The sequence below is a fragment of the Onychomys torridus genome, chromosome 6, assembly GCF_903995425.1.
Source record: "Onychomys torridus chromosome 6, mOncTor1.1, whole genome shotgun sequence".
Taxonomy (NCBI): Eukaryota; Metazoa; Chordata; class Mammalia; order Rodentia; family Cricetidae; genus Onychomys; species Onychomys torridus.
This window is the reverse complement of record NC_050448.1, coordinates 59,918,765-59,934,076: the sequence shown is the minus strand read 5'-3', so window position 1 is coordinate 59,934,076 and position 15,312 is coordinate 59,918,765. Positions and strand designations below refer to the sequence as shown.

The 15,312-nt window shown below is 38.4% G+C and overlaps 1 protein-coding gene across 2 annotated transcripts in view; it reads left to right on the top strand.

Annotated features, from left to right (window-relative positions):
• Positions 1-15,312, top strand: part of Rbm46 (RNA binding motif protein 46) — a 50,837-nt gene that overhangs the window by 24,366 nt on the left and 11,159 nt on the right. The window lies entirely within an intron of this gene.

Below are 15,312 nucleotides of genomic sequence, written 5' to 3'. Positions count from 1 at the left end.
TATTCTATAGATCTCTGAAGTGTGTGAATATCAGCTGGGTGGTGGTGGTGCATGCCTTTAATCCCAGCACTCAGGAAGCAGAGGCAGGGGGATCTCTGTGGCCAGCCTAGTCTACAGAGTGAGTTCCAGGACCACCAGGACTGTTTTACAGAGAAAACCTGTCTTGAAAAACCATTAAAATAAAATAAAAAACCAAACAAACAAATATCTTAAATGCCATATTCTGTAGGTCTCTGAAGTGTTTGAAGACCACCTGTCTATTTAAAATAAATCTGTTTGACCTTGAAAACATACCTAACATGACTACAAGTTTGATTGTAGTAGGTGACTAACTATTAACCTAAATTTCTTTATTGTCCTAAATAGATTGTAATAATAACTTTCAAGGACTAGAAATTTATAGTACATTGTTAAGTGGGCTGTACAGGTATAATATCTTGAACAAGAGTAGAAATTATTTACAGTATGTTCTAACAAAAATAACCTCACATTTGCATCAATATACAAAAACCAATATCAATGTAAAATATTTAAGATGAGTAGTTGCTTTTTTGGTTTAAAAATAGATTCAATAATCTACATTTTTATCCTATCATTTCTATATTCCCCCTTTTCCTTTTCAGAACAAGATCCCTGAATCTAATTTCCTTCAGATTTTTTCCTCATCATTACCAATAACAACTTGTAACCAACCCCCCTAAATGATGACAAATAACTATAACCCACTGAACAACCAAAAACCGCCCACCCCACCTCTTGGGAATGTGAGTGTTGTGTTCTTAAAATTATTTCCTGCTGTCTGGGGGCAACGATATCTGTAGGGGATCCTGAAAAAAAAAATTGGGATAATTGTCAAGTCCTGGGAAAGCTAGCTAAATCATTTGTTCGGTCTCTGTGTAATGGGAAAGTGCAGGAATTATCTCAAGTGTTGGCTAGAGTAGTTTGTGAGGCTGGACCATTTCAGCTAGCCACTTTGAAATTGTTGGAGTAGTTTGTAGTCCAAAGCTAATCTTTGGGTGTTGTTTGTCAGCTTAGTGGCATTACCGTAGTCCTGGTGGAATCATTGTTGTGGAGCCCCATCCTCCTTTTCGAGACCTCAAAGGTCACTGTTAGGCATGGTCATGGTTCACTGCAGAAAACTTAAACATTTTAAATGTCATATGCAGCAGATCTCAAAGAAGTTAAAAGATCATAATTTGTTAGGTACATCCAGAGTACAAAAACTTAATTCCTAGTTACCTGATAGAGAATCAAACCAGAAATTATGTACAGGAAGCTAGATGAAACCTTTTTCTAGAATTAGTTAATATTCTATATGACCATTAATATCTTGACAAAAAATTTAAAACACACACACACATTAATTTTTAGAAAATTTGAGATATTTATACCTTAAGAAAAGTGTTAGAGTCAGAACCAAAGGATTATGAGATTAGTGGTAATAGAATAGTCCCTTAATTTTGGTTTTTCTTCTGTCCTATATCAGGTGGCTCTTCTGACATGATACAGAGATTTTTGGATTTTCTTTTTAACAAGCATGCTTGGGTTTAAAGAAGAAGAGAGCCACACTCCAACTTCAAAGCCACCTTTAATTTTTAATTGAACTGGGACTACAAGAACAGTGGAAACAAACATTTGGGAGGATTTATGAAATTTTATCCTGTTGTAAATGTGATATACTAATAGGCCAATGTACTCTTTTTCTTAGCACATTTTCTCTGAATGATTCATCCTTTTTGTTCAGATGTCTCATTTGTTTAGCAGTCTTCAGATTCCTTAGCTGGATGCCTTTATTGTCCTATAAAGACAAAAACAAAACCCTGCCCCAACCCTAACTAAGGAATTTCCCTTGTGGCAAGGTATATCTGATCAAATGAAAATTATTTATTAGTTTTATAAATTAGCTTAGATTAAATGGTCACATTGGTTGATGAACTATCACCTCTTCTAATCAAGAGGTCTCTCTTGTTCAAATCTAATCTTTATCAGTCTTGATGATATCCATACCTCCTCTTCTGTGAAAACAAAAACAAAACCTCTTTCCCAATGTAACACATATCCTGGTTTCCATTCTGAGGTCAGCACAACCTTAAAGTATACAGGCTGATTTAATTACGTAGTTTTTTTTGTATTTTTGGTTTTTTTTCTATTACCCAATGTCTTTCTGTAGCTGGCATTCTTTCTCATTAGCATTTAGAAAATTCAAAGTTAATAAAGCATTATGCAGTCTATCTCTGAGGGTCTTTATTACCCCTTTCTGTTTATTAAACATATGTTTTAGAGTTCGATTAGATCTTTCTATAACTGCTTGTCCTGTAGGATTGTGTGGAATACCTTTATATATATATAAATATATATAATTATATTTGTGTTTTAATTTTACACATCAGCCATGGGTTCCCTTGTCCTCCCCACTTCCGCCCCCCCCCCCACATTTCCCCTCTCCCCTCCTCTCTATTCCCATCTCCTCCAGGGCCAAGACTCCCCTGGGGTTTCATTTAAACCTGGTGGATTCAGTACAGGGTGGTCCAGTCCCCTCCTTCCAGGCTGAGCAAAGTGTCCCTGTATAAGCCCAAGGTTCCAAACAGCCAGCACATGCACTAAGGACAGGTCCCGGTCACACAGCCTGGATGCCTCCCAAACAGTTCAAGCTATTCAGTTGTCTCACTTATCCAGAGGGCCTGATCCAGCTGGCGTCTCCACAGCCCTTGGTTCATAATTCATGTGCTTCCAATCATTTGGCTATTTGTCCCTGTGCTTTTCCCAATCTTGGGCTCAACAATTCACACTCTTACACTCCCTCCTCTTTCTCAACAATTGGACACCTGAAGCTCCACCTGGGGCCTGGCTAAGGATCTCTGCATCCACTTCCATCAGTTATTGGATGAGAGTTACAGCTCGACTGGTAGGGTGGCCATCTGATCACCAGACTAGGTCAGATCAGGCTTTCTCTCAACCATTGCCAGCAGTCTACAGAGGATGTATCATTGTGGATTTCTGGAGATGTCTCTATCACTCTGCCTATTCCTGTTCTCATGTGGTCATCATTTATCATGATCTGTTATTCCTTGTTCCCCCTTTCTGTTTTTGATCCAGCTGGGATGTCCTGTTCCCCTAAGCTTTCTTTCCCTCAAACCTTGCCCTTCATTACTCCCACTGTCGTCCAGGTTGTTCATGTAGATCTCATCCATTTCTCTGTCATTGGGCGATCCCTGTGTCTTTCCTAGGGTCCCGTTTTCTAGGTAGCCTCCCTGGAGTTGTGTAGCAGTCTAGTCATCTTTGTTTTACATCTAGTATCCTCCTATGAGTGAGTACATACCATGTTTGTCCTTCTGAGTCTGGGTTACCTCACTCAGGATGATTTTTTCTAGATCCATCCATTTGCCTGCAAACCTCATGATGTCATTGTTTTTCTCTGCTGAGTAGTACTCCATTGTGTATATGTACCATATTTTGTGACATTTTTTTGCCCCAATTTGTCTTATAGCTCTGGCTAGAACTTCAAGTACTATATTGAATAAGTATGGGGAGAGAGGACAGCCTTGCCTTGTTCCTGATTTTAGATGGTATTGCTTTGAGTTTCTCTCCATTTAATTTGATGTTGGCTGTTGGCTTGCTGTAGATTGCCTTTATTATGTTTACGAATGTTCACTATATTCCTGATCGCTCCAAGACCTTTATCATGAAGGGGTGTTGGATTTTGTTAAATGCCTTTTCTTCTTTGAGTTTGTTTATATGGTGTATTACATTGACGGACTTTCATATGTTGAACCACCCTTGCATCCCTGGGATGAAGCCTACTTGATCATGGTGGATAATTGTTTTGATGTGTTCTTGGAGTCTGTTTGCTAGTATTTTATTGAGTATTTTTGCAACAGTGTTCATGAGGGAGATTGGTCTGTAGTTCTCTTTCTTTGTTGCATCTTTGGTTTAGGAATCAGGGTAATTGTAGCCTCATAGAAGGAGTTTGGTAATATTCCTTCTGCTTCTATTGTGTGGCACAATTTATAGAGTATTGGTATTAAGTCTTCTTTGAAGATCTGGTAGAACTCTGCAGTGAAACCATCTGGTCCTGGGCTTTTTTTTGGTGGGACACTTTTTATGACTGATTCTATTTCCTTAGGGGTTATTGGACTATTTAAATGGTTTATCTGGTCTTGATTTAACTTAGGTATGTGGTACCTATCCAGAAAATTATGATTTTCATTCAAGGATTTATTGTTTTCTTCTGCTTTAATTGTCCTTTCCTCTAGTTTTTTTTTATAGCGTTCTTCCCATTTTTTGTTTGTCTGTTCCTCTACTTTATTTTTGATTTCTTCTATATAAAGCTCTAGCCTCTTCATGATGTTACTTATAAGGTTGTTTTCTTCTTCTTCCATTCCGTGATGTTCAGGTCTAGCTGTTGGCGAAGGGCTAGGTTCTGGTGATGCTGTATTGCTCTTTATTTTGTTGTATGTACTTCTGCCTTGGCGTCTGCCCATCTCCTCATGGGTTCATTCTTGGTCTTAACAGTGTACTTGGTCCAGACAGAGCTGACAGATTTAGGGAACCTCTCTCTGGTCCAGATGGAAGCTCTGGGCTGGATGGGAGCTCTGGTCCAGATGAGAGTGCTGGCCAGATAGGAGATGAGGGGCTGCACTCTGAGTCTCAGGAAGTCCCTGGGGTCTCCTTATATTGTCCAGATGGGAGCTCCTCTTGTCCAGATGGGAGTTCTGGGACAGGATGGTAGCTCTGGTCCAGATGGGAGTTCCGGGGCAGGATGGAATACTGGACACAGGTCTCTGAGTCTCCAGAAGTGGCTGGGGTCTCCAGCAGATGGGTGTGGGGGCAAGATGTTGAGGTTGTAGTGTCTACTGGAGGGTCTCTCTGGTCCAGATGGGAGTTCCAGAGCGGATGGGAGCTGGGGGCTGGTCTCTGAGTCTCAGGAAGTAGCTGGGGTCTCGGGCAAATGGGTGTGGGGGCAGGGTGTGGAGACTGCAGGGTCTGCCTGCAGTCTTGGAAAAGGGGAGCCTTCCCACAGGGCCCGCAGATTGGCCAGAAACTGGGGCCAAGTTGGGCAGGTCCTCCCAGGATGGTGCCCAGGGGTGGGACCCAGGGGCAGTTGCCTCTCTGACTATAACCCCAGGCACTCACCTCTGGTCCAGATGGGAGTTCCGGGGCTGGATGGAAGCTAGGGGCTGGTCTCTGAGTCTCAGGATGTGGCTGGGGTCTCTGGCAAATGAGTGTGGGGGCAGGGTATGGAGACTGCAGGGTCTGCCTGCAGTCTTGGAAAAGGGGATCCTTCCCACAGGGCCTGCCAATTGGCCAGAAAATGGGGCCAAGTTGGGCAGGTCCTCCCAGGATGGTGCTCAGGGGTGGTGTGGTATACCTTTAATATGTTATGTGTTGTAACATGCAAAAACTGTTTCATTTTACTAGAGACATATGCTGGAACGTTGTTAGTCTTAATTTGTACAGTTATCCCCATGATGGCCATAACTTCTAACAAATGTTTGATTACAGATTTAGCCTTTTTAGAACTCAAAGATGTTGCCCACTGAAATACCAAATATGTATCTATGGTGTGTTGTACATATTTTAATTTTCCAAACTGCAAAATGAAACACGTCCATTTGCCAAATTTCATTTCTTTGAGTACTCTTTGGGTTACTTCCTACAGGTAGTAGAGTTTGATTATATAAGGAAAAAGTAGGACATTTCCTTATACTTTCCATGCCTTGTTGCCAAGTGTTAGAAAAATCTTTTTCCAAACCCTTGCTATTGATATGGTGTCTTTTCTTTTATGAAATTCTGAGGCTTCTAGCACATTTCCTACCAATAGTTGAACAATTTCATCATTACCTTGTGCTAGTTGCCTGGTAGACCCTAATGGGATCTAATAGGTATTTTATATATAAGGGATGGATTTTTATTTCTGATTATTTCTTATAACTGAATAAATAGCAATGTCAATTCTGTATCATCTAGCTCAGTTGGTAGAGCATGTGACAATCACAGGGTTGTAGGTTTGAGCCCCACATAAAGTGTTTTTCTAATTAATCTTATCAATAAAAACATGGAGCCAGATGTGAGGTTAAAAACCTGAAAGATCAGAGAAGAAGGGGAGCAGCCACAGTCGCTTCCTACCTCTCTGGTTCCTCAAACCAAAGAGGCCAAGATCCTGTCTCCGCTCCACCTTATGGCTTCCTCTCTCTTCTCTGTACAGACCTCCAGACGTCTATGGTTAACTAATAGCTAGCTCTGCCCTCAGACTCCAAACAAGCTTTGTCAGAACACAAACAAAATATCACCAACAAGTGGTTCTTTGTGTAGGAACTACACTTTATATGGTGACAAACATGAACTAGTAAAATGTGTAAACCCAGGATATAGAACTAAGCTTTTTTTTTTTAATATAAGAGATACCTATGGTTATTTTTACTTTTTCTGTCTTACGTTTTGATTGTTCTTTACCATATTTTAAGTGTATTATATATTTTTCTCTTAAGAGCTTTTTTTTGATAATCCTGTTTTGCTTATGGATTATTTTAAGACCATGAGCTTTGTTAATGTATTTTTTCATATTAACTTTATTTCAGCAGTACATGTTCATGTCTGCTTATTTACTAGCCCAAAACATTAAAAAAAAAAAAAGAATGTCATAAAATTGGTAGGAAGTGTATCATATATGTGGATAGCTTCCTTCCCTTCTGCTTTTCTTAGTTTTCGGCTGGAGAGGAATCAATTCTGTAGTTAATAATTCATTAAAATTTAGTAACACAGAATTCATAAGGTTCAGGTGAGCCATTGTGAACCTTTAGTAGACAAGTTTGAAATTGTGTATTACACTGAAAATTTGCAAAGAAATGCCTATTAATTTAATAGGATCTCACCCAAAGACAAAGAATTTGATGGATTCCTTTGTATGAAATTTAGGTGTACCATGTATGAACATAATAATGATGCCAGAACATGGGAAAATTACACTTTTCCTTAAAATTTAAAGGGGAAGAGGAGAGTCAGGCAAAAATATGATTTTTATGATACATAAAGTGCTTCTAGTTCATAGGGGAATTACAAATATGGAAAGGTTTTCCTGTTCTATTTTTTGTTTTGCCTATGATTTACTTAGTATGCATGTTTTTAGTTCTTATACTCAAATACATATAGATAGGTGTCTGTTACTTCTCTCAATTATGTACCAGCATTTAAAAAACGTACTTCTCTGATGTCTGTTTAGATGGCAGAGCAATGGCTCAGAGGTTAAGAGTATTTATGCAGTCATGAGGACCAGAGTTGGGATTCCAGGACCCACATAATGAGTCTGATGTCCAGTATATACCTGTAAAGCTCTAAGGGAGCTTTTACCCTCTTTTGGCCTGCTGTATGTGCACAGGCACATTTGTGTACTCATGCTTATACAAACATACAAAAAAAAATAAACTTTTAAAGGGGCTTTTCTACTTTTTCTCACTTGTTTCTTTTTGTGGTTTGTGCTGTAACCAGGGAATTGCTACATTAACTAACATTGGTTGAGGTGGATGGCCAGGCTCTTTCATAAATGTTCAGAGACTCAGAAAATAGCTTAGTGATGACAAGTACTGTGTTTATTATTCCATTTCCTTAGGCCTTTGTCTTAATGTTTTATTGAACAATTAGTTTTGTTTTCAGTTTTTTAAGTTTGAGATTCTGAAATTCTAAGTTTTATGTTATGAAAAATTTCTAGGCAACTTTATAGAGATATCTGAGGCTACACAATATATAATTGGATTCTTTAATTATATTTATTTGTTGTGGGATACATTTAAAAGCCATTTTAAAGTATGTAAACAGAAAATGTGTAGTTTTTAAACTGAAAGATTAAACAAGGACAAAGTGATTAGGCAAATAAGGCCAAATAAAACTAAAAAGTGTACTATAGGGCTATATAAATATATAGTAAAGCTCCTTTAAAAAGTAAGAATGATTAACAGTCATGATTAAGTAGGTCATGATTATTTTTTAAAATCAGAGTATATTATGGGATAGAGGGAGAATTTGAAAGAATATAAAAGGAACCTAACCATTGACATTTTTGTATCTATGAGCATGAGTTTTCATTTTCTAAGTTACAGAACTTGTTTATCTTTATTATATACATTTCTTTGTATGTTTTTATTGTTAGATAACTAAAGTGGCAAAGAATAAAAAAGCCAGCAAGCAACTGCTTGCATTGTTTTGTCTTATTTGTAAAGCAAATTTAGAACAATAGTCACTTTGTTCTGCAAAGTAATTGAAAACAAAACAGGGAAGTTACATAATATCTAGACTAAATAACTGTTTGGCTCAGAATATGTGGAGTGTTTGCTTTTGGGTACCATGGTCTAGTTAAACACTGACAATTCATGAGGCTTTGAAGACTGTAATATGAAGCAGAGAGTGGATAGTTGAAATATCTGGGACTTGTTCAGTCTGTAATTTCTGTACTTATACAGTTGCTATCTTCAGATGTCTGAAGAGTTGGCAAGTGGAAGAAAGACTAAAATTTCAAAGTTCCAGCAAGTGGAAGTAAGTATAATAGAGGGATGTTTCAGAGAGGTAGATGATGGCATGGTTCTAGAACTGTCTAAGGCTTTAAACTATTGAAGGCAAAGATACTGCTACAAAACTAATCCTTTAAGTAACTCATATGTTCAGTTTGTATTTCCTAAATAAACTTAGGGAAGAAGGAGAGTGTGGTGTTTTTTGTTTTGTGACAAGGTCTTGCAATGTAGCTCTGGTTGGCCTTGAACTCTGTTTCCCAAGTACTGGGCTTAGAGACATGTGTCACTGTGCCTGGAAAGGTTTCATTTTTGGCAAAAGGTTAAATAATTTTCCTATTGTCTAAATGTTATGCTCAGATTGCAGGGACCACCATGGAGACAGAATCCCATTCGTAAAAGCAAAGAGCCTTTATTTCGAGCTTGGAGCTGTCCAAGGCAGCAATAAGAGCAGAGAGTCCCAAGCTCAGTTGGGGTAGGGTTGTGGGGTTTTTTTTTTTGTTGTTGTTTTGTTTTGTTTTGTTTTAAATCATAGCAGAGGTTGAAGTGAGGGGATTTCTAGGGATCCTGACTGGCTTACATTTGTCTAGGGGTATGTGTGAAAAGGAAATAGGTGTGTGCTAGGCTCAGGAACATCTGGTGATCTTATCTAATCTTATCTAATGATTGGAATGTTTGGGATGTCGGGTACTTTCCCTTAAATGCTGGCCAATCTCTGGGTGGATCCCTGGGTGGTGTTAGCATATGGCCCTTTCTGGATCTAGGTGTTGCCTGTCAATAAGCCTGTCACAGCAGCTGTGTCAGGACCCCTAAACCTGTCATGGCATCTGTGTGGTCAAGCTGTTTTGGGCCCCCCATATAGGTACTTATATTGTTCGAATCTTAGATGGTCTTATTAATAAAAAACCCAAAGCCAGATAGAGGGCAAAAGCTGAAAGATTAGAGAAGCAGAGCAGCCACAGCAGCCACAGCCAACCTGTTACCTCTCCAACTCCATGAATCCTCTGAGTCCTCACTTGAAAGGGTCTCAGCTGAACTGCTTAGTTCCTGGTTCCTCATGCCTTATATACCTTTCTCTGCCCAGCCATGTCACTTCCTGGGATTAAAAGTGTGTGTGCTTCCCAGTACTGGGATTAAAGGAGTGTTGCCACCACTGCCTGGCTCTGTTTCCAGTGTGGCCTTGAACTCATGTCTGGATCTCTGCCTCCTGATTGATAGGATTAAGTGTGTGTGCCACCATTGTCTGGCCTCTTTATCTAATCTAGTGGCTGGCTCTGTGCTCCAATCCCCAAGGCAAGCTTTATTAGGGTACACCATGTATCACCACATACTCACAATAATTAACTCCTAGTCTTTGTAACTTCACCACATAATTCCAATGAAAACCAGCATTTTTCTATGTTAAACATCTGGCAACAGATTGAGGACATCATGACCAAGGCAACTTTGACAAAAGAAAGCCTTTAATTGGGGGCTTGCTTACAGTTTCAGAGATTTTTGTATATTATCATGGTAGGGAGCTTGGTGGCATGCTTGGCACTGGAGAAGTATCTAAGAACTACATCCTGATCTACTGGCTGAGATCAGAAAGTGAAAAACACTGGGCCTGGTATGAGCTTTTGAAAACCTCAGAGCCTATATTTCCTCCTACAAGGCCATATTTTCTAATCCTTTTAAATAGTGCCACTCCCTAGTGACTAATCATTCAAATATATGAGCCTCTGGGGGCATTCTTATTCAAACCACCACATTCTACTCCCTGCCCCCCACAGATTTGTAGCCATATAATGAAAAAAAAATGCATTCAGTCCAACTTTAAAACTCTGAGACACTGTAAACCCCTGTAAAATCAAAATCACAAAGCAGATCACATACTTCCAACATACAATGACACTGAATATATATTAGCATTCTGAAATGGAGGAAAGGAAGCATGGTGAGGAAATTCAGGGCAAACTCAAGTTCTGAATCTCCATGCCTTATATCTTCAGATCTCCAACTCTTTTCTGCTTGTTGACTATAACACACTTGTCTCTCTTGGGCTTGTTCCACACCCAGCCTGCCACTTTCCATGGCAGGTATCCCATGACTCTGGCATCTTTAATTTATCTTGGGGTTTCCAACATTATGCAGGTTTCACCTTCACAGATTCATGCAGTGGCCTCTCTGAGCCTCTATGCGGGGACTCTCCTGACACATGCCTGGCCTTAATGGGTTTCCAGTGGCTTTCTTAGGCATAGAGGGAGATTCCACAAGCCCTTTCTTGTATCCTTGATTCTGAAGCCAGAACCACATGGACCAAGCTGACTTGTTCTACTGTTTGATATGGCTGGAACTTGTCCACCTTGTTTAATTACATTTGTATCAGCTTTCTGTTGTTGATAGCTTCCTTCACTGCTTAAGATTTTCTTTAATTCCTTTTCACAATTTGGAAGCTTAGCTGGATGGGGTCTTACCCTGAGGTCACCACCCCCTTTAGTCCATTTATTGTCAGTAAACTTTTTATCTTCTTGAGCACTGGAACTCCTATCTTCTATATTACATTTCCTGGTGCTCCTTTTCCCCTCAAATTGTTCATTTTGTATTTTACTTTGTCCAGTTTGCTCCTTTTCATTATATATCTACATAAGAATGACTACTATTAACCATTCAATATAGTCAGTACTAGGTTGTCTTGAAATCTTCTCTGTCAAAACCATTAAACCAAAATGCTTTTATTTAGCCTCAGGCAGGTTTTTAGTACAAGGGCAAAAAGTAATCTTATTCTTTGCAAAAATATCACAAGAATGGTATCTCTAGGCCACTTAATAATAATATTCTTCCCCTCTAAAACTTCTTGAACTGGGCCAAATTGCCATCAGCACTGTCTCCTATGCTGCTACTACAAAGGCCCCTTACATCCCAATTAAATCATCCAGCCACTTTCCTATTCCAGACTTCCAAAGTCTTCCATATTCCTCTAACAAACAGCATGTCAGGCCTGTCTGAGAACTACACCACTCTGATACAAACTTCTGTCTTAATCACTGTTCTATTGCTCTGAAGAGACACCATGACCAAGACAACTCTTATAAAAGAAAGCATTTAATTAGGTGCTTGCTTCTAGTTTCAAAGATTTAGTCCATTATCATAATGATGGGAAGCATGGCAGCATGCATGGCACTGGAGAAGTAGCTGAGAGCTACATTCTGCTCCACCAGCTGACAGAGAAAAAACACTGAGCTTGGTATGGGCTTTTGAAAACCTCAAAGCCCACCCCAGAGACACATTTCTTTCTTGAGAAAGCCACACCTTCTAACCTTTCAAATAGTGCCACACCCTGGTGAGTAAGCATTCAAATTTATGTGCCTATGGCAGCCATCTTACTCAGACCACCACAGTGGGCTTGGGACAACTGGCTGAATCCAAAATGAATCATTGCATGGTGGAACATTTTGAGCATACCTTGTTAAAAAGTAGCCTTGGGGTTTAAAGTTTGTAGGATCCTTGCCAGTCAGTCCCATATATATCAGGATAGCAAACGGTAGTTCTTTTCCTGTTCAGATGCAAGACATATTTCATGGTCTCTGGTTTGGTACTTGAAATTTAACCTTTGGTTATGTTGTGTCTCTATACATACAACCATATGAATTATCAGTGTAAGTATGTTTAACTACTTTTTATCATTGTTGCTCAAGAGCCTACCATGGCTTTGCTATTTTAGTTTAAGTATTATGAAGTCTGATTCTAGTTCAAATGCTCTATCGTTTGGTGTCACCCTCCCCACCCTGCTCTGAATGTTACCTGCTGCTTTGATCATCTCAACTTGTCATCTCACTGTTGGTAGTGCTGCTCGCTCTGCTTGCTTGGAATGTTCTGCTTGCCTTCCTTTGCTTTGCTCTTTGCATTAAGCCTCTTTGGGACATCGTAACAGAAAATGATTTGTTCTGTATTATAATATCAGGCTACAGTTTTATACAGGGATTTTATGTGACTCTTAATTTACTATTGGTGTATTTTATGATTTTTTAAACATTATCTTGATGTGTGTATAGTTCATGCTGGCCTTTGAACTCACTATGTATCCCAGGTTAGCTTTGCCTCAAACTTGTAATCTTGCGTCCACTTCTGAGTGCTAGATTTATCATCATGTACCACAATGCTTTCCTATTTACTGTTAGACAGTTTTGATCCATAAAGATTATTAAAGTTAATGGATTTTTGTATCTAGAGAATTGGTTGTTTCTGTGCCCTTCCTTGTATAGGTGGGTGCTTGTCGTTTATTATTCCTTTGCTTTTCAAATTTAAAGTGAGATGTATGTTTTAAGATTAAAAGAGTCTAAGGAAAGTCAATTTTGATTGTGCTCTGGGTAGAAAGAAGAAAGAATCAGAAAAGAAATATTCGTGATATGGAGTTTACTGGCACAGACACAGGAACATTTAATTATGAATGGCGGCGAATGGGTGGCTGATACTGAGTGAAGTGTATTTCAGTGGAAGTAGAAATTCTGTCAGCATATAATTTTCATAGTGATCATAAAATGGGTGTTTCAATTATTAGCAACCCTTTAACACTTACTAAAGCATGTGGATTGGGATGTGTGTATATTATATATAAAATGGACATAAATAATTTGTATATTGGGAATACAGGGGATTATGATTTTACTAGTTTTTAAAGCTGAGGAAACGTTTAATCTAGGTCAACAGATGTAGTCTAGAATAATATTAGGTCATTTAATACGTAGATTTATAATAATTGTATATCTGTGTTGTGTGTGTATGGCTGGCTGTGTGCATGAAGTAAGTGTGTGTGTGTGTGTGTGTGTGTGTGTGTGAGCGTGTGAGCGAGAGAGAGAGAGAGAGAGAGAGAGAGAGAGAGAGAGAGAGAGAGAGGAGAATGTGCTTGAAGGCCAGAGGAATGAAACCAGAGATAGGATCCTAACAGGGATGGTTTATCTTTCTGCAGCATAACACACAATTAAAAAGAACGCAAGTAAGAACGCAAGTAATGACTCTGGTTTTTCAAAGAACAGGTCCACTTCCGGTTTTTGACTGTCCTTTATCCTGTTCTTGACTTTTTGGCTTTTATTTTCCTTTTGCCAGTCTCTTGTCTTGATTACTGAATTGGTTGTTTCTGTGCCCTTCCTTGTATAGGTGGGTACTTGTCATTTATTATTCTCTTGCTTTTCAAATTTAAAGTGACATATATGTTTTAAGGTTAAAAGAGTCTAAGGGAAATCAATTTTGTCCTGAATGTTGAATTTTGAATGTTCTCTTTAAAATATTTCTCCGAATGCACTCATTAGCAATAGAAACTTTTAAGAAACAACCCCAACAACATGTGAATTAAATTGGACCAGCACACCTGTAAATAGTACTCTTGGACTTGACATAAAAATAAGACACTACTTACTGTGTTTGGATTTCCTCTAAGAATTATCATTATCTTTTTTATGTTGAAAGCATTTACTTTTAATTGATGATGATTTAAATTTGAATTCCAGTATTTTTCTGTTTGACTTGTTTCATTGAAATTAAAGATTTAAACGAAATTACAAAGCTCCAGTTGAGTAGGTAGCAGGGATGTTACAGAGGGAAGGTATTTTCTGTATTTTATAGTGTAAGTGTTTCCATTCCACAGCTGTACCGAAAATAACCATTGGAGTTTTAATAGTCGTTATAGTTGGGATCTCTCTTACTTTGTGTTATCTGGTTTTGATAACCTGTTAGAATCACTGGTTTTATATTTTGTTACAATGTTAAGAATATTTTTAAATCAATGGAAGGTGCCATATTCCCCAGCATTTTTACTTTTAATTTTTACTCATTATTTACTACATATAAACTAAATATCTAGACAGTGTCATCTTAGTGACATATGTATGTAGTCTACTGCCCACTTGAGGATGATTTATTGTATTTTCCTCCAGGCATTACCCTCTTTTCTTCCATAATTTAGCCATTCTTATAGTGGTTAATTCTTTATGTTCTTGAAATCTATACATTTTATATACTTTGGTCTGGTTCTTTGTCATTGTGATTCTGAAGATGATCCATGTGGGATTGTGTAGCAGTTTTGTTCACTTGCTGTTACTTTATTTTTTATTTGAGACAGGGTCTGGTATGTATCAGGATGTCCTCATTGCTATGGAGCCAAGGATGACCCCGATCCTCCTGTCTCCACATCCTTAAATGTTGGGATTATAGGCATGTACCACTATATCTGTCTTATGTGGTGCAGAAGTTTGAACCCAAGGATTTATGCATGCTAGGCAAATGGTCTACCAAGTGATGCTCACTCCAGCCTATTTGCTGTTATGAATGCAAGCATCCCATTAAATTTTATGATTTGTTGATTCTATTGATGCTGTCAATTTGGGACTTTTTGGGTAATAATGCTGTGGTTATTCTTGTACATAATATTTTTAGTGGTCATTTGCATTCAGCTTTGCTGAATATAGGAGGGTTATGTTTTTAAATTTTCAGTGGACTATGATGAAGAGTTTTCCAAAGTGATTTTTTTCCAGTTTACACTTTGTTAGCAGTGTATGCAAATTCTAGTTGTTTTATAGCCTAGCCAATACTTTTAATATCAGTATTCTTAATTTTGAAAATTGTGGCTACAATATAGTGTGATCTCATTCAGATTGTGTGTGTGTGTGTGTGTGTGTGTGTGTGTGTGTGTGTGTGTGTGTATTTACTGCCAGACATTTTTGTAAGGATTATAGGTTACTAAGCTATCCTCTTGAAGAAGTATGTTTCTGAAGACTGTGTCCCTTTAATCTAACACAGTGGTTCTCAACCTTCCTATTCTGGGACACATTAATACAGT